Source organism: Chionomys nivalis, chromosome 2, assembly GCF_950005125.1.
Source record: "Chionomys nivalis chromosome 2, mChiNiv1.1, whole genome shotgun sequence".
NCBI classification, from domain to species: Eukaryota; Metazoa; Chordata; class Mammalia; order Rodentia; family Cricetidae; genus Chionomys; species Chionomys nivalis.
Window position 1 is genome coordinate 71,203,076 of NC_080087.1, and position 27,011 is coordinate 71,230,086.

Genomic DNA, 27,011 nt, shown 5'->3' on the forward strand with positions numbered 1-27,011 from the left:
TTATTCTAAAGCTGACAAGATTTCCTGATTTCTGGGGTTATTTGGATCCCTAATGCTGCAGTAAACAAGGTCAAATCCTTGGCAGTCAAATGAAACAGAGGACAGGAGGCAGCCAGAAAGTGTCTGAAATACAACACAGAAAAGATAGAGGCTGAACCAGTCTCATCTCTGTCTGCAGAGAGGAGGAATTAAAATGGTTTTTATTTTGTTTGTTCAAAATATTATCGTGCAGACTACTCTACTCATAGACTCAGTAAGAAGTTGAGAATGACCTCTCACTCAAATCCTATGGCTTCTAGATGCCCAGTGCTGGGGCTCTAGGGCTGCCTCTCTCTCTATTTCAGGCATTGTTACGTTTGTCTGTGTTTTTTTTTGTTGTTGTTGTTTGTTTGTTTGTTTTTTGAGAGAATTTCTCTTAATGTAGCCCTGGTTGTCCTGGAAGTCAATATGTAGAAGGGGCTGGGCTCAGACTTGTTGTAATATGAGCGGCAGGGCTGCGTCCCCGGCACCCAGCCGCCCGCATGGCTAGCTTATGCCCCAAAATAATTACACGGAAACTGTATTCTTTTAATCACTGCCTGGCCCATTAGTTCCAGCCTCTTATTTGCTAGCTCTTACATATTGATCTAACCCATTTCTAATATTCTGTGTAGCACCATGAGCTGGCTTACCAAGAAAGATCTTAACCTGCGTCTGTCTGGAGTGGGAGAATCATGGCGACTCACTGACTGGGCTTCTTTCTCCCAGTGTTCTGTTCTGTCTACTTTGCCCACCTAAGGGTTGGCCTATCAAATGGGTCTAGGCAGTTTCTTTATTAGCCTTCCTCCATCACAGACTCACAGACATCACAGACTCACAGAAATTTCCCTACTTATTTTACTCAGTGCTGGGATTAAAGGCATGCACATGAATTAAAGGCCCATGACTTTCTCCAAGCATTCTAAGTGTTAGGTTAATTTGTGTCTCCTGATGCTGGGCCTTGGTGGAACAAGCATTAATCCCAGCACTCAAGAGGCAGAGAGAGGTGGCTCTCTGAGAGTTCGAGGCCAGCAAGGTCTACAGAGTAAGTGAAAGAACCCCCAGTGTGGGGAGACTCTGACTCAAGCCTCAGGATAACACGATCCCCCCACCCCCACCCCAGTAACTCACGAGAGACCATCCTTGCTGCAATCACACGAGGTTTATTTGACAGGACAGGAACCAGTGCACTGGGGCCAAGACTCATAACCCATGCAGGGGAGGAGTTCGACCCCGAGTAACTGGGAAAAAGGGTTTTTAAGGGAAGAAACCAAAGCCCAGTAATCCAAAGGGGGTAGGGAGAGCGTCATAGAAAATTCCAAAAATACCAATGATAATCACAAGGGGGCAATTCCCTGTTTCTCAAGATTATTCTCAAGATTACAATCTAACTTTATCTTCAGCTAGTTCCTGAAACTGAACCGGCTATTCCTTGATTTCTGATTCTTCCCTCCCTGCTTAGATTTTTGGCTCTATTTTTTCCTGCTGGGTGGGGTGGGGGGGCCTGGATTTATCCAGGGCTTTCAAAGCCACAGATAAAAAACAAATAAACAGATAATAATAATAACAGCAACAAAATTAGGGTCTAATATAAATAGCAGGGCATCTAGGTTTATACAGAGAAACCCTGTCTTAGCAGACAAAAAAAACAATCAATCAAACAAACAAACAAAAAAGACAAAAAAACCCCAACCAAACAACATTAAAATATATCTCTTGAATTCATGGGTGAGAAATAAATAGTAACGCAGAGTGGCATGTTTATTCTCATGAAAACAAGTATTTTCATATGAATGCTTCCTTTGACCAGCATGGCTTCATTTATTAAAATCCACACTATCATCAATAGGATTGAATACCAATGCAGACAAATCATGTATTTTTATAATGAACATTGAATCAGGGTTCTACCATCTGCTAATCCATTCCCAAAATGTCGAATTCTTTTCCTATCATGTGACATTTTTTTATTTTCCTAGGGTAACTGAACTTGAAGTTTCAACATTCAAACTTGCAGGTAATGGCATTTAGGGTTCTGAATTTTGAGCTGAGGGTCAGCACTTTTTTGATAAGAGAACACAGTCTTTGGGGTTAAGACCTCAAGGTATGAACACCAGGGGAAACAATTCAACCTATCAATTATCATGCTTGGAGGCATCCATTCATAATGGCACACACCTTTAATCCCAGCAACCAAAAGTCAAAAACAAGTGCATGCAATTTTGAAACCAACCTTGTCTACTTAGTGAAGTCCAGGACAGCTAGGGCTACAATGTCTCAAAAAAACCAAACAAAACCAGAGGGAAAACCAAAACAAAACAAAAAAACAAAACAAAAACAAATGGTTGCAAATGAAGTACTAAGGCAGTTCTGGGCCCCAGGCACTAGGGAGGTATAAACCACATGATTGTCAGCAAGGTCATTCTTAACTACTTAGTGAGTGTTTTAGCAGACTAGGCTACAAGACACCATTTTACAAAACAAGCAGATACCAAAAATTAGAAAAGAAGAGAGAAAATAGCCTCCTTATTTTTGACCACACATTTTAATTACTGTCTGCATATTGTGTCTATCACGCATCATGTTTTCCCAAAATAAAATACACGCCCCTCTCTCTACTCTCAGAGATTAGCCTGGTCAAGCCTCTGTCTTTTCTGGGTTGTCCACCAGACAGGTCCTGGGTGCCTCCTGTTGTCTGTATTACTCAAATGCCAAGTGTTTTACCTTGTTCACTGCAGCGTTTGGGATCCAAAACTCTATGGACATCTGGAAATTTTAACAAGTTTGAAATGAGCTATGTGTAAGAATGCAGGATCAGAAGTCATGGGACATTAATGCCAGACTTGACATTTTTCTCAGGAATACAGTCCCCTTTCACTGCAATGACTTACAATGCTTGGTTAGGATGTGTTCTTCTTTCAGGAAAGCATCAAGAGACTGTGTTGCCTCAGAGATAATAGAGCTGGGGCTGAGTCAGGATTCCATCCATGATTCAATCAGTAGGAAAATTGGCTTTCCCTTATTGTGTTTCCTTGCTTGTTTTTGCTGCTCTGGTTAGGTAGGCATCATTTATGTGATGATGTGAATAGATGACCTTGGCTCTCCTCAGCTACCTTGAAGTGTGCACCACTTCCTAGTGCTTCCTGGAATGAAGCTTGAAATTCTGAGAAAGAGTTCAAGTTGGAGAATAGAATGATTTACTGTCTTTGTACTTGATTAGATAAGTGTGTGTGTGTGTGTGTGTGTATGTGTGTGCGTGTGTAATCTTTTCTGGGATTCAGGAGAATCTGAAAAACATTTATGGGAAGATATTGAAAGACCTCCCGAGTGGGGAGACTCTCATTCAAGTCTCAGGGTAACACGACTTTCCAGGAATTCACAAGAGAATGTCCTTGCTGCAATCACACGAGGTTTATTGACAGGAACCAGTGCACTGGGGCTGAAACTCATTTCCCATGCAGTGGTAGAGGAGTTCGACCTTGAGTAGCTGGGAGAGGGGGTGTTTAGGGGAAGAAACCACAACCCAAAGGGAGGGCGTCATTGGAAAATTCCGAAAATATCGGTGATAATCACGAGGAGGTAACTCCCCATTTCTCAAGATTATTCTCAAGATTATAATCTAATTTTATAGTCAGCTAGTTCCTGGAACAGAGTCACTGAAGTGGCTAACCTAGATTTTTGGTCTTCTCTCCCTGATAGATTTTTGGCTCTATTTTTTCTGCTAGATTTTTGGCTCTATTCTTTCTGCTAGAAGGGTCTGGATTTATCGGGGTCTTTTATCATCAATGGTGGAGTGTAGTCTTTTGGACAACCTCTCTGATCAAGGCTTTGACATTTTAAATTCTGAAGACTACTCAAGAGTGGGAATGAGCAATGTTTATGTTCATGCATATGTCTTTGTTGCCCTGAGAATTTAATGCTTCTGGCCATTGACTTTTAATTGTTTTATTTTTTTCTTCCCATGGGAGGATTGTTCTATGGCGTTTTAGAATGGGAAAAGAGGGTGAAATTTAAAACTTGAGGATCAGTTACAGTAGAACTTCCCATTTTGCAGGAGAAACACAAAACCTTGAGCTACTGCATACCGTGCTATAATATGATGGTAGGTCTTATGCTCCTTACCACAGGATTTTTCTCCCAACTGAGTCATATATTGTTCTGCTTTAAATCTACTTTTTGCTCTGTTCTATGGAAGTAAATACTACTATGAAGTGTTTACTCCAGGAAACTATCTTTGAGAGAATTCTCAGTTGATTTTTGATTTTAATTATGTCTCTTCTCTTTAATTTATAGCTCTTACACATCTGTTTAAATAGACCTTCAAGTCAGAATCCAGATACTGAACTGCCATAGCTTAATCTTTCGGAGAATCCAGACCAGAATGTCTTCACAGATCAGAGAGTTCTATAAGCCCCAGTCACTAGCAAATGACCTTGAACAAGGAAGTGCAGAGCTTTTTTTCAACCCAGGATTCTTTCGTGAAGTCTGGAGATGATATCTCTAAGTCCCCAACTGCTCAGCTCAACTTTCCCCCAAGTGACAATGGCTCCTGCGCAAAGTAGGATCTGCAAACACTCTGGGAGATGTTTACCTCATGATTGCAACAGGAAAAGTGTTGGGTCCCTAGAGGACAGGCCTTCGCAGTCCCACTTGATCTGTTTTGTACTCTTGTGGTTGGTTGAAAACAAGAACAAAAACAGGAACAATCTGTTGTTTTCAGCAATGTTTCTAAGGATGTTTACTCCTAAGCCATGTGAATTATGGTGATGATCTTCCAAAAGGGCAAATGTTTACCAATAAACAATTCCACAATGACGCTAAGAAGGGGAGGACACTTACCATGGAGACACTTGAGCAGGCCATGAGACACAATCACAGGCCATCAGTGAAGCATAGTAAGGACATATACACAGAGATTGTCACATTACTGGACACAAACCCTGAGGAGTATCCATAGCTCAACCAGCTAGTGACATTTTTGTCAGAAATGGGATCTGACATTCTTGCTGGAGCCAAGATATTTAAAAGCATGTGTACAAGCCAACTGAGTGAGCAGGAGGGACAGACAAACATGTCTCTTGTTGGGACTAATGAGTCCTGGCCTTCAGCTTCATTAGTCCCAACATCTAGCTGAAGAAGGCCAGGACTCATTAGTCCCAACATGCGCTAGTCTCTATGCGCTAGACCCCAGTTTGCGAGCTTTGGGAAAGGGGCTGGAAGTTGAGAACACAGACACAGAGACAGACGGACACACAGACCTTTTAACACTGATACCAAAAGCCCTTCTTTATTAGCACCATGTAGGCTTAAAGACACAGCAGTCAATGGCCAACAGGTGAAAATCCCATCCTCTGATCCTCTAAGCTAGGCACAGCTTCTAGTAACTTTAATTAGAAGGTTCTAGGAGGGAAGAGCAGCTGAAGGCCAGGACTCATTAATCTAATCCCAACGTCCAGCTGAAGGCCAGGACTCATTAGTACCAACAGTCTCTGGATTTAAACTTGATCCACCTGGAGTTACTCAGGCTGATTGTGATTGCTTGGAAGCTACTCAATAGGCCCATGGCATACAGGGACAGCCTGCTCTTTTCTCAGTAAATATATATTATCATTTTACATCCAAATGTCATCCAGAAACTCCTTAAACAAAAAGTGTGCCATTTTCTGTGGAATGACTTCTGTGACGATCTACAAGGAGTTGGCAAAATTCAAGTCTCTATGATTAGGTGTTGGGTATTAAATGCTTTGTTAATATCAAATGACATAATAAAATAGTATTGCAGAATTTATAAACATTTCCACTGAAGTCTGGGAGAAGAGAAAATTGCTATCATCAAGTTGTCAGAAGTTATTTTCATTCCAACTAAAAAGTAAATAATTTTGCCCAGACAGTGGTGGTGAGTGCCTATAATCCCAGCACTTGAGAGGCAGAGGAGGTTGTTTGAGTTTGAGGTCAACCTGGTCTACAAGAGCTAGTTCCAGGACAGGCTCCAAAGCTGCAGAGAAACACTGTCATTAAATACCATAAAAATAATAATAGAAGAATGGATAAGAAAGTGTGGAATATATACGCATTAGAGTACTACACAGCGGTAAAAAACAATGATATCTTGAATTTTGCATGCAAAAGGATGGAAATAGAAAACACTATCCTGAGTGAGGTAACCCAGACCCCAAAAGATGAATATGGTATGTACTCACTCATAAGTGGATTCTAGCCATAAATAAAGGACATTGAGCCTATAATTTGTGATTCTAGAGAAGCTAAATAAGAAGCTAAATTCAAAGTAAAACATATAGTTATCCTCCTGGATATTGAAAGTAGACAAGATTGCCAAGCAAAAATTGGGAGCTTAGGGGTGGGGGTTGGGTGGGGATAAGGGGAGACTGAGAGAGAGAAATGAGAAGGGGAGGATGGGGAGAGCTTGGGGGAATGGGACAGTTGGGATGGAGGAAGGGTGGATATGGGAGCAGGGAAGTATATATCTTAATTAAGGGAGCCATTTTAGGGTTGGCAAGAGACTTGACTCTAGAGGGGTTCCCAGGTGTCCAAGGAGCTTGTTCCTTGGGCAGCTGAGGAGAGGGTGCCTGAACTGGCCCTTTCCTACAGCCACACTGATGAATATCTTGCATATCACCATAGAACCTTCATCTAGCGATGGGGAGATAGAGACAGAGACCCACATTGGAGCACTGGACTGAGCTCCCAAGGTCCAAATGAGGAGCACAAGGAGGGAGAACATGAACAAGGAAGTCAGGACCGCGAGGGTGGGGCTGATCAAATGGGAGCTCACCAAGGCCAGCTGGACTGGAACTGATAGAGCATGTGATCAAACCAGACTCTCTGAATGTGGCTGACAATGAGGGCTGACTGAGAAGCCAAGGACAATGGCACTGGGTTTTGATCCTACTGCATGTACTGGCTTTGTGGGAGCCTAGTCTGTTTGGATGCTTCTTCCTAGACCTGGATGGGAGAGGGCCTTGGACTTCACACAGGGCAGGGAACCCTGACTGCTCTTTGGCCTGGAGAGGGAAGGGGAGGGGTATTGGGGGCTGGGAGAGGGAAATGGGAGGAGGGGAAGAGGTGGAAATTTTTAATAAAAAAATAAGTAAATAAATTTATTAGGTTCAATAGATCATGGGAAAACATTATGAGTGTACATCACTTTATAAAGTAAGCTTAATTAAAATACTCATCACTCTATTGTATTTATATAGCTAACTCACTAAAAAAGAAGGTTTTAAAGTAATTTTACTGTATTTTGGAGATCGTATTTCTCTGTGTAGCTTCAGAACGTGTCTTGGAACTTACCCTGGAGACCAGGTTAACCTATAATTCACAGAGATGCTCCTGCATCTGCCTCTTAAATGCTGGGATAAAAGATTTTGCCACTACCTTGAGTCTTAAAAAATGATTTTTTAAATAAAAGTGTATAATCTCTGCTCTCTCATTAGAAAATAATGAATATGTTTCTGAAAGTTTAATGTTTCCCGGGACATGGTAGTGGAACCTTTAATTTTAGGACTCAAGAGAAAGGGACAGACAATCTATGAATTTGCAGCTAATCTGTTCTATAAAGGGAGTTCCACAGAGTCAGTGATACACACAGACAAACCCATGATAAACAAGAAAAATGAATGAATAAAAGAAAGAGTGAAAGTTTAATATGATATATGTCTTCATTGATTTGACTAAACTTCATTGATTTTGTGTATGTTTTCAACAAAAAGCACTTTAGGACATACCATTACTTATGAAGTTCATATCAAATTGACTTCAGAATTCATTAAGAGACATAGGAGAAAATATTTGAAATTCACATTTAAGGTGAGTAATTATATAGTCTGGCTATTTCATAATATATTATTTTAAGATTCTTCTTGTGTTTCTTTGAGTGTGTGTTTGGGAGCTTGCTTGTGAATGTGAGGCTCAACAGAGGCCAAAGTATTGGCACCTCCTAAGGCTGCACTGGGAGACAATTGTGAGTCACTAGTAGAGGTTAGGAATGAATCACTAATCCAAAGCAGTGAGCACTCTTACTTATTAAGCTCTCAAAATAATATTTAAAACTAAACTACTAAAACTTAAATGATAAAACAAATCAGAGATGGATCCCACACTTTGTTAAAATTCCTAAATCAATTCAGAAATATCCAAAATACATCCAAACTGAGTCTCAAAGTCACCAGTAATTAAGGGAATACAGTGAGAGAATGCAATTAAAGTTTCAGTGAGAGATCATCACATAATGTGTAAACAGGTATTAATTAAAAGAAATTAAGCAACATAAAAGCAGGAGTTAAAGCTACTGAACACGTGGAGCAAAAGAACCATTGTGCAGAATCTGCAGGAAAGTATAACGGGGAAGTTGTATGAATTAGTATTGTTATTTTCCAACAAAATTGAAATAAATCACTACCAACCTCAACAGTACTGTTACTGAGTCTCCTACATGTTGGATCATCAACTCTTGTTACTCTCTATGGCAAATGCTGTACTAGGATCAGAGATTAGAAGAAACAATCCCACATGGGCAATGAACTGTGTTGAGTAGGAAGGATAAAGGAGGAGACTGGCATTCCCTGCTGTTGCCCAGCTGAGTCTCAGCAGTTCTCCTGTAGAAACTCAGGAGACACAGTCACTTCTTTGATGATGTTTGGGTGACAAGGTGAACAGACGGAATGATGCGGAATGACATTGTTCAAAATGGATATTCACATGAAAGCATGGGTTTATGTCTAGATACACTCACTTTAACAAAAATAGATGTTGAATTACTATAGAGTTGAAATGCTAAAACTCTCTGAGGAAAATGTTAGTAATATAAGATGTATTGAGGGGCAACAAGAGTAAGAGCAGAGGAAATACACTGAGATTTAAAGCATGGCATTACAGGAACAATCTTATTATGAGAAAATCTTTGACTTCTGTACTTCACTAAGGATCTCAAAAACTAGAATGTACAAAGGAAAATAAAGACTACACATGCTCTTCACGTATCTTCCAGTCAACAAAACCGTTAATGAAATGAAGACACACTTCTTTAAAGAAAAACCATACAGGGGCAATAATGATTTTTAAAAGTGTTCAACATATTTAGCTTTCAGGGAAATGCAGATTACAAATACTTTGAGACTCTACTTCACCCCTAAAAATGATTAACATTAAGGAAATAAACAACAAATATTCATTAAGATGTAGATAAATTGATTGTTATTCTATACTTATAGGAGGGTAAAGTACTATATTTATTATAGAAATAAATGCAAAGATTTCTCATAACATTAAAATAGAATTACAATATAACACATCTCTGTAATGTCTGGGCATACAACCAAAGGATTTATGTCCTACCAGAGAAATGCTTGAACATCCATGTAATCTACTGCATTCTTCACAATAGCAGGGAAATGATGTCCATGCTAGATGTTCATCTGTAGATTAAAATCCCATGGTCTTAAATCACAGTGGAATTTTATTCATCAGGAAAGGAAAATGAAGTTTTCAGGAATTACACAGTCTTTAAAAATTAGCAGTGATATAGACTTAGGGGGAAAATATTGCATGCTTTTTCTCGAACAGAGATATTGATCACAATGTGGAAATGTATTGAAAGTGTCGAGATAACGTGGTTATGGGCTATGAAACCAGAAAGGAGATCCACAGATGAGGGTGAAATAGGTATTGGGGAATCAAGGGGAAGGCAATAGGATAACTGTGCTGTGAAAAGTGAAAAGGATTGTAGCAGATATGTGGAAGGGTAAGAGGGAATCAGGGGTGAGGAGAAGAAAATTAGAAGAGGAGAATAAGAAATGAATTAGTTTGATGACATCACAATGTAGGCTTATTAAAATTTTTATAAAGCTAAAGCAAGTAAGTATTCTGGTTTCATAGTAAATTTTGCTATTTAATGACAGTAGTCATAGTCAATTCAATATTACAACTGTACACTCAATACCTAAATTCCCATGGTCATTCTTATGATATTTCTCTCCTACAGAAGTTTTATAATATTGGAAGTACAGGGGATCAAACTAAGCATCCCCTAATAAAATATCAGTACTCTAACACTGAGTCACAGTCTTGTTTTTTATATATGAATTTTAAATCAGTTCATCAAGTTGTAAGACAATATTGTAATATTTCATTATTAGTGATAAAGTGGCAGTGTTGTCATTTTCTTCAAAGAATCATTTGAGGAAAGCAGTCTTGTTGTGTCCTTTCAGTGTTTCTCAAACAACATGGACTATACACACACACACACACACACACACACACATATACATATGTGATTCATACAATATATTTTAGATTGCAATCATTTCCTTCCTAAAAGCAATGCATTTTCTAAGACAATTCTGATATGTTATTAATTATCTTGTATAGATATCTGTATGCAAGAAGTTCTCATGGTGTACATGCCATTTGCATGTAAAATGTTATTTTACATAAAACAAGAATTATTATAATTTCTAGCAATTCCATTTCTTAGGAAGAGCAAAATAAAATTGAGAAATTAAAATTAGGGTTTTGAATAATATCCCTAGTCACCTCAAAAGTAGAATCATTTAAAATAGCTGAAACATGCAATCATTCTACAAGTCCATCAAGAAACAAACACCTGAAGACAACACAGTGTATACAGCATTTATCTTATAATGTGAAAGTTGATACGTGCTACAAGGATAGATGCCATAGGCCCTCTATTGAGGGCTATGACCAGGTCTACTGCAGTATAATTCCCTATGGCTGTTGAACCTGCAGTTTTCAACTCCAAATACAAAGAAACTGAAATGATGAGACCCAGAAAGCCCGCATAGCACTTCCCGCCAAGTCCTATGATGAGAGAGCAGTAAAGTGTGGAAGGAAAATTTCAGCACCCAAAGTATACCTTCTAACCTCCACACACGTGTGCAGGCTAAGGTGCACATGCCGTCGTCAACAGCCACTGAATAATTAAAGTACAAAAGATAATAGAATGATGGTTAGCAAAGAGAAGGATATGGATGTTGGTCTCATGGGCACAAAATTTGGGTTTGTGCTGCAAATATTTTGGAGATCAGCTGCAGAAAAATAGAATCATATTTTACATAGCTGAACTGCACACTTACAGATGCTAACATGAGAAAGGTTTTTAGTTTACATTTGTTTCTCATTTACAAGATAATAGCAACATTATTAATAACTGAGAACTTCTTTCAATGTTGTATGATACAGAGCTACAATGGTGAGAGTCAATAAATACATTACTGGCTTTGCTTCACAGGTTACTAGTGTAGAATTTAGGGTGACACGATGAGAATGTATTTTTGTACGTAAGGAAAGTTAGAAACATGTTAGATAGAATATAATATGGTGGAGTTTTGATGCTGTTGCTTTGGTTTGGAATTTACTTATTCACAGCAACCCTGACATTGGGAATATATATGACAGCTTGTGAAACTCTAGACGGCAACAAGACAAGAAGAACAGAGACAAACAAACATACCTCTTCATATTTTCCAGATGGAGACATGTATATCTATTCATATGACAAGAGCACTGTATCTGCATGTTCTTGCAGATAACACATGAAGTGAAGACATAGAAACACCAATTTGGGGGTGTATTTAGTAAAAATTAGAAATAGAATTGTTAAACTATGAATTACATCTCAAGATAGCTAAAATACCAAGAAATAAACAATCTTCTATTGTGCATTTGCTCCTTATTTGTAATTTATTCAATTTCTAACTCTTAATCTTCAAGTTTCTAAAATATTCAGTTTTCCCAGTCAAAAGCCAGTCTATTATTCTATCAAATATAAAGCAATTTTAAATTACTGTAGTAATATTCTTTATCACCCATTTCTATATTAAAATCAAAACAAATATTAAAACAGAAGAATACAATGTATGAAGAGAATAAAATACTTCAATATGTAGGCTATCTAGTATGATATGTAGGGTTGTAGTTCATAGTTTTGTGGCCTTTGTGAGGCCTGGGTGTGATTCCTAGTGGCATTAGTAAAGAGGAAGGAAAAATCCAAATCAATCTTTCTTCTAAAAACTTTTTTTTTTGCTTTGTTCCTATTTTTAAATTGTTCTTCAATTCTGTCTCTTAACCATTTTTTTTTGCTTTATAAATAATACCATTAAAAATTTCCAACTCCTCCCTTACTCCTATTTCCCCTCCCCCACTTTTCCTCCTGCTCCCCCTTCATCCAGGTCTAGGAAGGTGTGCATCCAAACAGACTAGGATCATAGAAAGCCAGTACGTGCAGTCCCAGTGCCATTATCATTTTTTTCTCAGTCAGCCCTCATTGTCAGCCACATTCAGAGAGTCTGGTTTGATCACATGCTCGTTCAGTCCCAGTCCAGATGGCCTTGGTGAGCTCATATTAGATCAGTCCCACAGTCTCTGTGGGTGGACACACCCCTCAAGGTCCTGACTTCCTTGCTCATGTTCTCCCTCCTGCTCTTCATCTGGATCTTGGGATCTCTGTCCAATGCTCCAATGTGGGTCTCTGTCTTTATCTCCATTTATCGCTAGATGAAGGTTCTATGGTGATATGCAAGATATTCATCAGTGTGGCTATAGGATAGGGCCAGTTCAGGCACCCTCTCCTCTGCTGCCCAAGGACCTAGCTGGGGACATTCTCTTGGATACCTGGGAACCCCTCTAGAGCCAAGCCTCTTGCCAACCCTAAAATGGCTCCCTTTATTAAGATATCGTCTTCCCTGCTTTCATATCCACACTCCCTCCATCTCAACCATCCCACTCCCCAATCCTCCCCTTCTCCCTTTTCTCTCCCCTTCTCCCCTTTCCCTCACTCCATCCCCACCCCCATGCTCCCAACTTTTGCCTGGCGATTTTGTGCTTCCAATTTCCAGGAGGATATATATATATTTCTTTGGGTTCACCTTATTGTTTAGCTTCTTTAGGATCATGAACTATAGGCTCAATGTCCTTTGTTTATGGGTAGAATCCATTTATGAGTGGGTACATATCATATTCATCTTTCGCAGTCTGGGTTATCTCACTCAGTATAATGTTTTCTATTTCCATCTATTTGCATGCAAAATTCAAGATGTCATTTTTTCCCCCACTGATTAGAACTCAAATGTGTTTATGTGCCACACTTTCTTTATCCATTCTTCCATTGAGGGGCACCTAGGTTGTTTCCAGGTTCTGGCTATTACAAATAGTGCTTCTATGAAAAACAGACATGCAGGGAGATATGATGGTGGTGCATCCCTTTAAAACCAGCACGTGGAGACAAAGGCAGGCATGTCTCAGTAATTGTAGGTGACCCTTTACTACAGAGTTAGTTCTAGGACATCCAAAACTACAAAGAGAAACCCTGTCTTGGAAATACCAAACCAAACCAGCACCTAAAATTTAGAAAGAGACATGCAAAAAGAGGCAGAGAAAGGGTGTAGGTGATGGAGATGAAGGAAGGGAGGGAGGGAGGGAAGGAGGGAGGGAGAGAGAGGCTGATAAAGAAGATAGAAGCATGAAAAGAAGAGTCTTGGTAGCAGTATATTAAGGGAACAAGATTTACATTGGTTTGAGAGAATTGGGACCATTTCCCTGAGGAGGAAATAGCTTCAATTTCATTTAAAAGCCAATTGAACTTCCCTCTTCCAAATCCAATACCAGCATTTTTTTCTGACCCTGTATGTTTGTTCTTGAATCAATTTTGTTTATTCTTTCTCACTCTCCTTTCTTTCCTTCCTTCCTTAAAACTTTTTTCCTTCAATTTACCTAACTATCTTCCTATCTTACTTTCTCTTTTCTACATCTTACCTCCCCTCCCAACTGCATTACATTCAGTAGAGCTATTGAAAGAATTTCTTGATATAGCCATCTGTCCAACCTTTGGATCTGAGCTTTAACTCTGTTCTTTAGATTCAAACTCAGGGCATTGGATTTCTGTATTAAGCACCTTTGTCCACTGAAATATCTTTCTATCTATTGAATCTTTATTAAAATTGAGGAATGTAGCTCATGCGAGAGGACAGTGTGTTTCTCTTGGAAGAAACAAAGACCAGAAGCTCAAGGATGTTTTCCCTCCCCTAGTTCACTGTTTGGAAATTGATTTTCTGTTTTCCCCTTGAGGATCTCTCAGATGGAATACACATCCTCACATTGAGATGAACCATTTCTCTGGCCCCTTTAAGGTTTTTGAAATGTGCTCCAAATTCTAGCAAGTAAATAAAGAGAAGGTGGAAATGACTAGATATGGAAGCTGTGTACTGTAGTATTATCCACAGATAGATACCGAAAGGGCAAATGTTTCACCAATAAGCGATTCCACAGTGATGGTAAGAAGGGGAGGAAGCTGGCTTGCAGAATCAGGTAAGGAGGTCAGAGAAAATGAATTCTGTGAAGATGGAGGTAATGGGCATAGACCGGTGGACTTGGAGTCACTGTTAGTTCCCCACTACAGTAAACTGGTACTAAACAGGTAAGGAGGTGTCCTCGTAGAAATGCTTAAACGACGGCAGTGGAGGTATCCTGATATCTGCCTTATGCCTTTCCAGCAACTTTAAAATTACTATTTATGGAATCTATGCTGTGTGCAGTTCTTGTTGCCAGGAGAAGCTGATTATTCTAGACTATCGCCACTTGTTTTGCTGTTTTCCACTGTTATAAAGACATCTTGACCTACAGGATTATTTTTTTCTTTAGGAAACTGTTGGCAGTGTTTGACTTTTCTTTCACAATATGAATGTTTGCCTGCCTGTTTATATGTAGTTGTTAATGTATTTGTAATTTGGATTGACTCACTAAGCCACCATGGGCAACACAGTGTTTCATGTTCATATTTTCTCCAATACTGACTAGGGCATTGCTTAGGATTGAACCTGGGAGTCAACTACGCTTCTTCCTGGAATACACTGAGCCCTCCAAGGACTCATGAGAAAGGCTCCTCTCCACTTTTCCTAAATGCTTTTGTAAATTTGTTTACGTAATTGTTCTTACTTTTACTCCAAAATAATACTAAGTGAAAATAATTTGAAAGTAAATCTTAGCCTTTCAAGTAGATGGTATTAAGGACACACATTTGCTATGAAAAGAATTGGTCTATTAGGAAAGATGTCGGAAATAGTAATTATTAAGTTGAATGCTCAGAGTCTGATCACAATCAGAGGATAATCAGAGCCATTCTGCACAGGACACACAATTGTGTTACACTTCACACCAGTTGAATATTTTTCCTTTTAAACCAAGACACTGGAAACACAGATTGATGAAATAGATGGGGTGGGGTACACTGTTTCTCTGTCTAGTTTTTGAAGTATGACATTAAAAAGATGTTCCTGTGTAAAAGGAGCCACTTCCTTCTATGTGAAGGTTACTCCCTGTCTGGTGGGGAGTCCCCATTCTCTATACTATTTGCAAATATGATTTCTTTCAAACCCAGATTTCCCCTTTGGAGTCCACATTTTTCAGGTTGTAAAATCCTATTCTGTTTCTTCTTGCCGACCCCTCATGTGTATTAAAGACTTATGCTTCAAAGCCTAAGTAGACACATTCTCAAGTCTTAAGATAGGTTAATTAATTAAATAATAATGTTACCTAGAGGAAATTTCACAGTGTATTTAAAAACCTTTTTATGTTGCTACTTGTATTTCTTTACACACATAGCTGGTGCTTTGGTTAGAAAGGGTTAGGGCAGGGCTCATTATTAGCATTGTACTTTGGAACCATCTGCTTCAACCTCTTGAATTCTCAACCTTCATAATTGCTACGAACATTTACTAAAGGCCTTCATGTTGTGGTGCCCCTGACCCAATGATAAAATTATTTTTATTGCTTCTTCAGAATTGTAACTTTTCTACTTTTATGCACAGGAACATACATAACTGATATGCAGGATATCTGATATGCCTACGCTTATTAAAGAGTCATCCAACCCCTAAAGGTGTTGAAAAACACAGATTTAACATTTTCTGTAAACAAAATATGTTGTATCTATTTTCTTCTGTAGTGTCTTCAATGCCTAAGATCCTCTCTTCCATTTCTTGCTTTCAGTTGGCAATGCTTGCATCTGTGGTTCCTCTTTCTTACCTATTGTTTCCATTTCCTGAATTCCCTTAGTTTGTATTATTTTTACTACTTCTCTTTATTTGAACAGTTTTATTGTTTTCCTTCAAACATTTGTTTCTTCTTGGATTTATTGATGTTCTTTAACTGATTTGTTGATCTCCTCTGATTTTTTTATTGCCAATTCCTGGTGAGGAAGGACACAGTTCAGTCTGATTTGTGGCAATTCCACTGTCCCATCAAAGCCTACAGACCCAAGAAGACCAAGCTAGGAAAGAAACTTTTATGGATGATTGAATCACATAAGCATTTCTTTTTTATAAGCATAGCACATTATATTTTTATTAAAGGGACACTAATAGATCCATATAATTTACAAGATAATATTTATTTTATTTTTTTATTTATTAAAAATTTCTACCTTCACCCCTCCTCCCATTTCCCTCCCTCTCCCTCTCCAGTCCTAAGAGAAGTCAGGTACCCTGCCCTATGGGAAGTCCAAGGCCTTTGCTCCTCAATACAGGTCTAGGAAGGTGTGCATCCAAACAGTCTAGGCTCCCAAAAAGTCAGTACATGCAATAGAATGAAATCCCAGTGCCATTATCATTGGCTTCTCAGTTAGCCCCCATTGTCAGTCACATTCAGAGAGCCCGATTTGATCACGTGCTCATTCAGTCCCAGTCCAACTGGCCTTGGTGATCTCCTATTTGATCTGTCACACCATCTTAGTGGGTGGACGCACCCATCGTGGTTCGGCCTTCCTTGCTCATGTTCTCCCTCCTTCTGCTCTTCATCTGGACCTTGGGATCTCAGTCTAGTGCTCCAATGTGGGTCTCTATCTCTATGTCCTTCCATCACTGGTTGAAGATTCTATGGTGATATTCAAGATAATAATCAGTGTGACTATGGGACAGGCCAGTTCAGGCACCCTCTCCTCTGCTGCCCAAGGACCTAGCTGGGTACATCCCCTGGGACACCTGGGAACCCCTCTAGAGCAAAGCCTCTTGCCAACCCTAAAATGGCTCCCTTAGTTAAGATATCTTCTTCCCTGCTCCCATATGGATCCTTCCTCCATCTCAACCATCCCATTCCCCCAAGCTCTCCCCAATCCTCCCTTTCTTCCATCTTCCCCTCTCCCCTTCCCACCAGCCCAACTCCCATGCTCCCAACTTTTGCTCGGCTCTCTTGTCTACTTCTAATTTCTAATTTCTAATGCAATGCTTGATGTTTCCATGGAAGGAAAATACATTCTATTCAAGCATTCTACGTCACTGTGATCATAGTTACAGTGATGACACATTGAAAGGTATATGAAGACAGGCATTTTTGTCCCATGACTGTTGATCCTGTGTTCTTACATATGGTTCTTTCAAACCTGTTAAAATTACCTGATTTCCAGAAAGTTTTGAATCTCAACTGCTGCTATCAGGAAACAATCTCACACCAAGGGCAGAGGAATGAGTCAGAGGGTAGGAGGCACCCAGGAGCCGTCTCACAAAACACCGAGATTTAAGTAGGCTCATCTCTCCAAGCAGGGAGAGTGGCATGTATTTTATTTTGGAATAAACCATCATGTTTGATACACACGATGTGAATACTATAGTTTATGGAGGAATTATAAAATGTGTCTCTAGAATAAGGCACTCTTTATTCTCTCTTTTTCTTTCCTTTTCTATCTTGTTTTGGCAAATGGGTAACTTGTAGGTTAGTCTGCTCACATACTCAAAAATACGTTAGGATCACATTGCATGTTGAGGCTGTTTTTTTAAACTATATTGTTTTTATATTTGGTTTGTTTCTGTTCTTTTAGATTTTGTTTGTGTGCATGTAAGCGTGCGTGCGTGCATGTGTGTGTGTGTGTTTTGGTTGGTTGGTTTGTTGGTTGGTTTCTAAGTGGATTGTTGGTTTGGTTTCTTTTTTCTTTTTCTTTCTTTTTTTTTTATTTTGTCTGAGGAACTGTCTCTCTATGTTCCCCAGGTTCTACTGAAACTCCTATGAAGATCAGGTTGACCTGAAAGTCAAAGACACTTGCTCTGATCCTCAGTCCTGGGATTAAAGGCATGTTCCTTTAATTAAGAGGACAAAATTGAGCCTAACAATTAAAATGCTAGAGGAAGGCTAGTGGAATTTAATCCCAGCACATGATTTAATCCCAACAACCACCTTTAATCCCAGGACAGATCTGACCATTGAAAATGGATCTCTGGAAATCTGGATCCAGCTTGGACTGAATAGCAAGTTCCAGCACAGCCAGGACATAATAGAGAAATATTCTCGAAGATAACAGACAAACAAACAAAACAGATGCTTGAAATAGCGAGGCAGCCCTAGAACCCCAGCAATGGGTAAGAAGAAGCCAAAGGTCATTCTCAGCTATTTATTCTGTTTCTTGTGCACCAGACTAAAAGACTCCCTTTACAAAATCAATCAAGCATCGAACATTGAAAAGAAGATGACAAAAGTCTCCTCATTTTTGTTGAAACTATTTTACTTCCACAGGATGAAAATCAACATAAAATGCTGTCAAACATGACTGTCATGTTTTCCCAAGATAAGATACAAGCTTCTCTGCCTCACAACACAGATGATCTTGGTTCAGACTAGTTTTTTCTGTGCTGTGGTTCAAACACCTCTACCCTCTGTGTAATTGCCCTACCAAGGGTAACACCCTGTTCCCTGCAGGACTTAGGATTCAATTCTCTCTAGAAAAAAGGATTTTTCAACAACTTTAGAACTACCATATATGTGAATACAGAGTAGAATTCATGAAGGTAGGTACATGCCAGTTCCAAGCCACTGTGCTACAATACTCCATGTACGGATCTAATTTGCAGAGCCACTGGCTGGTCCTTCTCCATCCATGGTACTTCCTGCTGACAGAAAGAAGTGGGGTATATTTCTTCATGGTCTGAGTGAAGTCCTTAGACTCATGCCATAACAATTCATCATATTACTCAGTGTTTTTCTTTCAACACTGGAGTATATATAACTGGACTATGCATAGTTAGGGTTTGGGCTTCATGAGGACTGGCTAGGTAACTTCCTAAACCTAACGTGAGTTTGGTGAGGCCCAGTGTAACTTCCTGAGCCTAACTCGAGTTTGGAGACCTGTCTGTGGCTATACTTATACACATAAAGTGACTGAGCACAGCCCAGTCTAGGCTCGCCTCTGCCCAGCCACTGCTAACGTGAAAAATATTATTGGCCCTTGCTCCACCTCGGCACATCCCAGTCATCCCAACCCCTATATAAATTCCCACCTAATACAATTAAATGAGATTTAGCTTCAGCAGACTCTCGACTCAGTGAGTTGTTTCTCCCTGGTGGCCAGGGGGTAGGTCTGATTTGACACTCACCATCTCCCTAAGCCCTAGGGAAAGTCCAGCATGTCAGGTTCTGCCTCTTCTCTTTCTGTCAGAGAACCCTGCAATAGGGTACTGGAGTGCCCCAGTTGAGACCAATTTCTTCTTTGCTCAAAATGAGAAATTATCTTAGAAAATGTTATTATAAAAGTATGTTAGTAACACAATTCCTTCAGAGAAAGGCAGAGGCCAGAGGTATATTTTCTTGAAGAAATGTATAAATACAAAGAATATAATTGCACACGATTTAAAGCATTTTGATGAAACTTCTAGAAAGTTGATATCAAAGAACATGGCATGCACTGAAAGACCTGGGTAAATCCAGAACCCCCTAGCAGGAAAAAAATAGAGCCCAAAATCTAAGCAGGGAGAAAATCAGAAATCTAGGATTAGTCAGTTCAGTGACTGTGTTTCTAGCTGAAGATAAAGTTAGATTGTAATCTTGAGAATAATCTTGAGAAACAGGGAGTTTCCCCCTTGTGATTATCATTGGTACTTTTGGAATACTGTGTTTCAGGACCCAGCTTATTATAACCTTGAGAGTCATCTTGAGGGGCAGGAAGTTGCCCCCTTGTGATCATTACTGGTATTTTCAGAATTTTCTGTGACACCCTCCCTGCCCCTTTTGGTTTACTGGGCTGTGGTTTTTTCCTATAAAAACCCCTTCTCCAGGTCACTCGGGGTCGAACTCTTCCCCAGCGTGGACTGTGAGTCTCGGCCCCAGTGCACTGGTTCTCGTCTCATCTCATCGATTAAACCTCGTGTGATTGCAGCAAGCATGGTCTCTTGTGAGTTACTGGCGGGGGGGGGGGTTGTGTTATCCCGAGACTTGAATGAGAGTCTCCCCATACCAGGGGTTTTTCATTTGGGAGCTCGTCCCAAGATTAGTAACTACCCTCATCTCCGAAGACCCACTTGGAGGCTTGGAGGTGAGACATTGTGTGCCTTTGTCTGTGTGCTGTGCTGGTCGAATTCAGGCATGTTCTTTGTGTTTTTGTGCTGGTTGAATTCAGGTTCAGGTTTGTACATTTGAGTTTACAGTCGTGCCTTTGTGTTTCCGTGTCGGTTGAATCCAGGTTCAGGTTCTGTACATTCGGGTCTAGAGTCGTGACTTACTTTGTGTTTCCTTGCCTGTTGAATTCAGGTTCAGGTTCTATACTTTGAGGTTACAGCCGTGTCTCTGTCTTTGTGTTTCTGTGTGAGCTAAGTTCAGGTTCTGTATTATCGGTTTTGCAGTTGCTCGTGTCTTGGGAGGAGACGGAGGGAGTGATCAGTGATCAGCAGACATGCTAGATCTCTGACTGCTGCCCTGGGAGATGTCCTGGGAGGTGAGAAGAGACCCAGGGTCATCTGGGAGACTCCCGTCTGGGTGCTGGTGAGGATATGGAAGTCCTCCTGGATTGGAGGAACTATGTCCTCTCAGCCATCTGTATTTCTGGAATGGTTTTGTCTTTCTCTGTAGAGACAGACATTTATTTGCATGTCTTGTGTGTCTTCAGTCTTTTGTTTTCTTACTTGTGACATTGACCCTGGATCAGTGGTTTTTTTCTTTCTAGGTTTTGTTAGCCTTTGTATATCTTCGGTCTCTGTTTTGTCTTACACTCAGGTAGTGTGTTCAGTTGTCTGGTGAGATACGCGGGTGGCGTTTCTCAGTTCTGTGGCATGACACATAAGTGGCATGGTCAGTTCTCTGTAGAGACATGCGTGGATAGCGGTCTCATTTAGAAAGTGGGGCGGGTCACACCCATGAAGCAGCTTGAAGCTGTGTCTTTGGCTTGTTTGGCGCCTTTGTCCTGTATGTCTGTATAATGTGTGTTGTGCTTTTGTCCTGACTTAGACCGATGCTGACATACTCAAATCATGACTTCTTTGACTTTGGTATTGTGACGACTTACAAGACTTTAGAGATAGGGCCATAAGCATAGGAGTATATTTCATTAAAAAAGTCAGCCTCGGCCCCAAGCACATGGTTGCGGGGCAGCATGCTTGTATGGATGGCTGGACTAGTCAGCCTTGCTGTTACAAGGTATCGAGGCTGCCAGACACAGTTGTAGAAGGTGGATGTACCCCAATAGGATTTCAAACACTAAACAAAAAAATCGGAGGGTAATCGCTATGGCTTAAAGAGGTTAACAATCTTTTTTCCCCAGTGCTGCTTACCACCCTGCTCCCCGCCCCATGCTGATGGACAAGGTCCCCCTGCCTGCCCTGGGAGCTGCATGCCTCGAACCTTTGGTCAAAGCTGACCAAGGCTTGGGTCCACAGGTGAAGAACTCTTTCAGATCCTATGGGTTATAAGTATCTGTCATCACTTATAGGGGCTGGTTACAAATTATTGTTGGTTAATGTTAAAAAAACCTATTGCTGGTCTCAAATGTCTCACATTGATATAGGATTTTATATGCTGTTCTTGTTTAAAATGTAGGCATACATCCCCACTGAGAAACCACCAAAAAAGACTTTGGTAAGAGTTTTTATGTTGTTTAAAAGGCAAGATAAATTTTTGCTATGTTGTCTAAAAAGCAAAAGAATTTTTTGGTATGTTGTCTAAAAAGCAAGAGATTTTGGTTAAAAAATGTGTAAACAGATATGAGCCTTATCTAGTTCCCTGTGTCCGTTTTCAAGGTCAAACTTAAAGCAGGTAGGGAGCAGCTGCCAATCAATCACCGCAGGGCTCTGCCATTTGTGTTTCTTAAGGCTTACAGGTGTTATACTCCCTTTGACCCAACCTCTGAGGGTCAGCGGTAGCTATGGCCTTCATAGGACAGTCAGCATCAGATATTAAGAAAAGTTACAATGGTTAGAAGGGTTGCAAGATTATATCTTGCAAAATTTGGTTAAGGAGGCAGAGAAAGTGTTTCATAAGCGAGAGACTGAGGAAGAGAAGCAAGAGAGAGAAAGGCAGGAGGCAGAAGAGAGAGAACTGGAGGGATCCTAGACAAGAGAGAAATTTGATAGAATTTTGGCTACAGTGGTAGGAGAGAAAGGAAAGACAGGACCTAGACAGATAGAACCTGGGCAACGGAAGAACAAAGATGAATGAAGATGGACAGAGGCATCCCTTGGACAAAGACTGATGTACTTATTGCAAAGAAAAAGGACATTGGGCAAGAGAATGCCCAAAGGAGAAAGGAAGGACCTCTAAGGTACTGGCCCTATGTTGAGGGAGCTGCGGACTGTGTCCCTGCCACCCAGCTCCCGGCCGCCTGGCTAGCTTATGCTCCGAAATAACAACACACAAACTGTATTCTTTTAAACACTGCTTGGGCCATTAGTTCTAGCCTCTTAATGGCTAATTCTCACATCTTGCCTTAACCCATATTTAGTAATCTGTGTAGCACCAGTCTTACTGGGAAAGATTCAGCATGACTGACCTGGCGGCTTGCCTCATCGCGTCTGCCCTGAAAAGCAGTGGCCTGGCATCTTACCTCACTTCCTCTTCATCCCAGAATTCTGTTCTGTTTACTCCAGCCACCTATGTTCTAACCTATGAGGCCAAGCAGTTTCTTTATTAATTAACCAATGACCTTCCTCCATCATTTCCCTTTTTTCTGTTTAAACAAAAAGGAAAGGTTTTCACTTTAACATAGCAAAATTACATATAACAAAACAGTTATCAAGCAAGAATTACAGTTACAATATTTACATCTATTTTATCTTTTATCATAACAAAGGAAAACAGCTATAACTATCTATCTATTCTTCAACTCCATCAAAGACTCCAGAAGGATATAATATTACCTAAGTAAATGAGAAGTAAGCAACTTACAAAACTCTAAAAATCACAGAGACATCTCGCTGCCTGGACAGTCACCCAAAGTTCCTCTGTACCGTTGGGGCATTCATCTTTGTCCTAAAGACCCGTGGTATCCAGAGACATTTCCATGAAGCAGGAAATTTCAAAGGCAGTTCAGTCACTATCTGCTGTATCCTGTAGAATGTCTCGCAGACTCATTCATGAATTAGGAACCCTGAAAGATCATCTCACCTTTAGGCAAGTTCAGCAGTCCTCTCTCTGAGGGTTCTCTGTGTCCAGTTTATATAATAGTCCAGGCAAGAGCAGTTTCTTGCCCAGATGGCTATCAAACTCAATAAGGAGCCTCTTTGATGCCCATATTCCTCTTGAAGTAGATTGGTGCTGCCAGGAGCAGACATGTCTCATTGTCATGAAAAGCCCTAAGTTATTAAAACATTTAAAATGCCATATTCTATAATCTTTGAAAGATATGAAGAATGCCTATCTAAAATATATCTATGTACATCTAGAAAACCTAACTAATATGACTACAAACTTGACTATTATTAATGATTATCCATTAACAACCTATATAGATTACATTTTTACATGAACTACACAATCACAATACCTTAACCAAGATCAGAAATACATATACATATAACAAAATTGACCTTAAATTTCTATCAATAAAGCAAAATCTATACTAATGCAAATTATTCATACCTATATCATATCCCCCTTTAAATGTAAAAGAACATTTATAAACAATATTTGGGAACATGGGCACAGTTTTTTCTCCCCTAACTGCTTCCTGCTGAATGGGGGCACTGTTATTCAGGTCTTTTATGGGATAACCTGTCTGCTAGGTTCATCTCAGTCGGCAGTTGAGCAAAGTAATTTTTTGAGGGTGTTCACAGCAACCTTTCGGGAGGGCGTGGTCTATCATACCATATTGAGATAGAAGTAATCCACAGGGTCTCATCCCCTGTGAAAACAAAAGAAGAAACTTTTTTCCAAAGCATCATGTCCTTAGATCCAAATTCTAAAGTCAAGGTATTTTCAAAATATCTATGTTGGATTAGTTCAGCAGCATTTATAAACAAATATCTTTTAGCAGCTGTTGTTCTTTTCTCAGCATTCAAACAATTCAAAGAGAGCATAATAGCATACAGTATCAAGATTCTCTGTGTATTTTCCATCTTTGTGCAGCTTTTTTTTAACTCTATTTTGTTTATTTTTACTTTTGTTTTATATTCTCTGTATATCTTTGTCCTGGAATAACTCTGTAGACCAGGCTGTCCTTGAACTCTCAGAGATCTGTCTGTCTCTGCCTTCCAGGCATTGGGATTAAAGGCGAGTGCTACCACACCTTGAAGTCACAAAGGTCAAACTACCTCTTTAATCTGTGTTGGGATTAAAGGTGTGTATTACCACACCCAACTACTTTCTTTCTTCCTTTTTTTTTTACTTTTAAGAACTTTAACTTTTTGCTTGCATATATTTTTAAACACACTGTAAATCACTTAAAGGTTTTCTTTGTCTTTGAATCTCTTTTTACTGTATATCTCTCTTTTTCTGACCACACAAGCCTTTAAATTACTAAGCAATATGGATAGGATTAAAGCTGTGGTCCATTCCTTAGCTTTCAGCCTCATGGCAGAGGTACTGGCTATAGCCATTTTTATTGCCACAACTCTATGGCATTTCAGGGTCCCTGCCAGCAAGCAAGCTCCAATAGACAACACTCCAGTCCTCTTTCTGTAGTCGGCCTCCTGCCTCAAACAGTCAGAGTTTGCCCTGGCTGGAAGGCCCAGAAAGCCAGCATTTTAAAACAACACAGGTTTTTTCCTGCTACTGCTGAAAACAAACAAGCATTCAGTCGGCTTTTATCAACACCATTTAAGTGTTTCGTGGCAGGACCTCTTAATTAGCTGCAGGGTTTTGCAACTAAAGCTGAGTCAGGAAGCCTCTCTTAGATAAGAGCACTTGCTTGCCTCTAGCTAGCAGAGCAGAACTGAGAAATTGCTGCTCCCAAGAAGCCATGCTGTACTCTATTCTTTCCCAAGCTTTCTCAGGCTTTCTGTGGATTTAGTTGTCCACACGTTGGGGGCCATTCTGTTGAAGGAGCTGCGGGCTGCGTTCCTGCCACCCAGCTCCCGGCCGCCTGGCTAGCTTATGCCCCAAAATAACAACACACAAACTGTATTCTTTTAAACACTGCTTGGCCCATTAGTTCTAGCTTCTTAATGGCTAATTCTCACATCTTGCCTTAACCCATATTTAGTAGTCTGTGTAGCACCAGTCTTACCGGGAAAGATTCAGCATGTCTGACCTGGTGGCTTGCTTCATCACGTCTACCATGAAGAGCAGCGGCCTGGCATCTTACCTCACTTCCTCTTCCTCCCAGCATTCTGTTCTGTTTACTCCACCCACCTATGTTCTAACCCACGAAGCCAAGCAGTTTCTTTATTAATTAACCAATGACCTTCCTCCATCAGCCCTAGAAGATGGATTAGAGGGGACAGGGCTTGGATGCCCTCCCCTGTGCCTAGGGTAACCTTGACTGTGGAGGGAACCCCTATGGATTTTCTAGTGGACATAGGGGCTGAACACTCTGTGCTGAAACAACCATTGGGGAAGTTAAAGAATAAAAAGACTATAGTAATTGGAGCAACTGGACAGAACCAATATCTGTGAACCACCTTACAAACTATAGATTTGGGGAGAGGACAAGTGACTCATTCCTTCCTGGTTTTCCCTGAGTGTCCCATTCCTTTATTAGAAAGAGACTCGAACTGGCAGGAGGTGATTAAAGCCTTTTGTTGACTGAACCAGTGACCTTCGCTCCCCCTGCTGTCTTCAATCCTGCTACCCTACTGCCTGAGGCGGATGACACCTCATCTACCCATCACTGCACTGACATTTTGGCAGAAGAAGCTGGTACCCGAAATGATCTGAAGGATCAGCCTTGGCCTGGAAGTCCGAGCTGGTATACGGACGGCAGCAGTTTTGCGGTTGAAGGTAAGCAGAAGGCAGGGGCAGTGGTGGTGGATGGAAAGCAAGTAGTCTGGGCATAGCCTCACTGAAGGATGTTGGCACAGAAAGCCGAACTTGTGGCTTTGATACTAGCTCTACGAATGGCAGAGGGAAAAGTCTCAACATCTACACTGACAGCAGGTATGCTTTTGCCACTGCCCAATACACAGAGCAAAATACAGACAAAGAGGACTGTTGAAATTTTGAGCCTCTTCAACGCCATACATTTGCCAAAGTAGGTAGCCATCATACATTGTCCAGGACACCAAAAAACTTCAGATGCTGTGGCTAAAGGAAATCAGATGACAGATCTAACTGCTAAACAGGCGGTCCAGGGAGCAATGATCCTGGCAGTCAACAAGCCTAAAGATTATCATGATATCCGTGAAACCAACTTTAGATACACCCCCGAGGACTATTAAGTCATGGGCAAATTGGGACTGGTAAAGAAAACCCCATATGGGGCAGTGGAGACAGAAGGAGGAAAACTAGTCCTCCCACAAAAAGAAGGACACAAATATGTTACCAACTTACATTACCTGACCCACTTGGGGGCCAAGAAACTAAAAGATGTGGTTAGGTCCTCTGACTATTATGTTATAGGACTCTCTGACTTGGCAGAAGAAGTAGTCAAAAGCTGCAAGATCTGTGCTATAACTAATGCAAGACACTCCATATATACTCCTGGGAAGAGGCTCAGGGGCAACCGGCCTGGGACCTACTGGGAAATAGATTTTACAGAAATTAAGCCAGCCAGGTATGGTAACAAGTACTTATTAATTTTTATAGATACCTTTTCAGGATGGGTAGAAGCTTTTCCTACC

General features: G+C 40.4%; 1 pseudogene; it reads right to left on the reverse strand.

Moving 5' to 3' along the window:
* LOC130868269 (vomeronasal type-1 receptor 2-like) lies at positions 1-26,226 on the reverse strand (annotated as a pseudogene).
* Between the last annotated feature and the right edge of the window lie 785 nt (positions 26,227-27,011).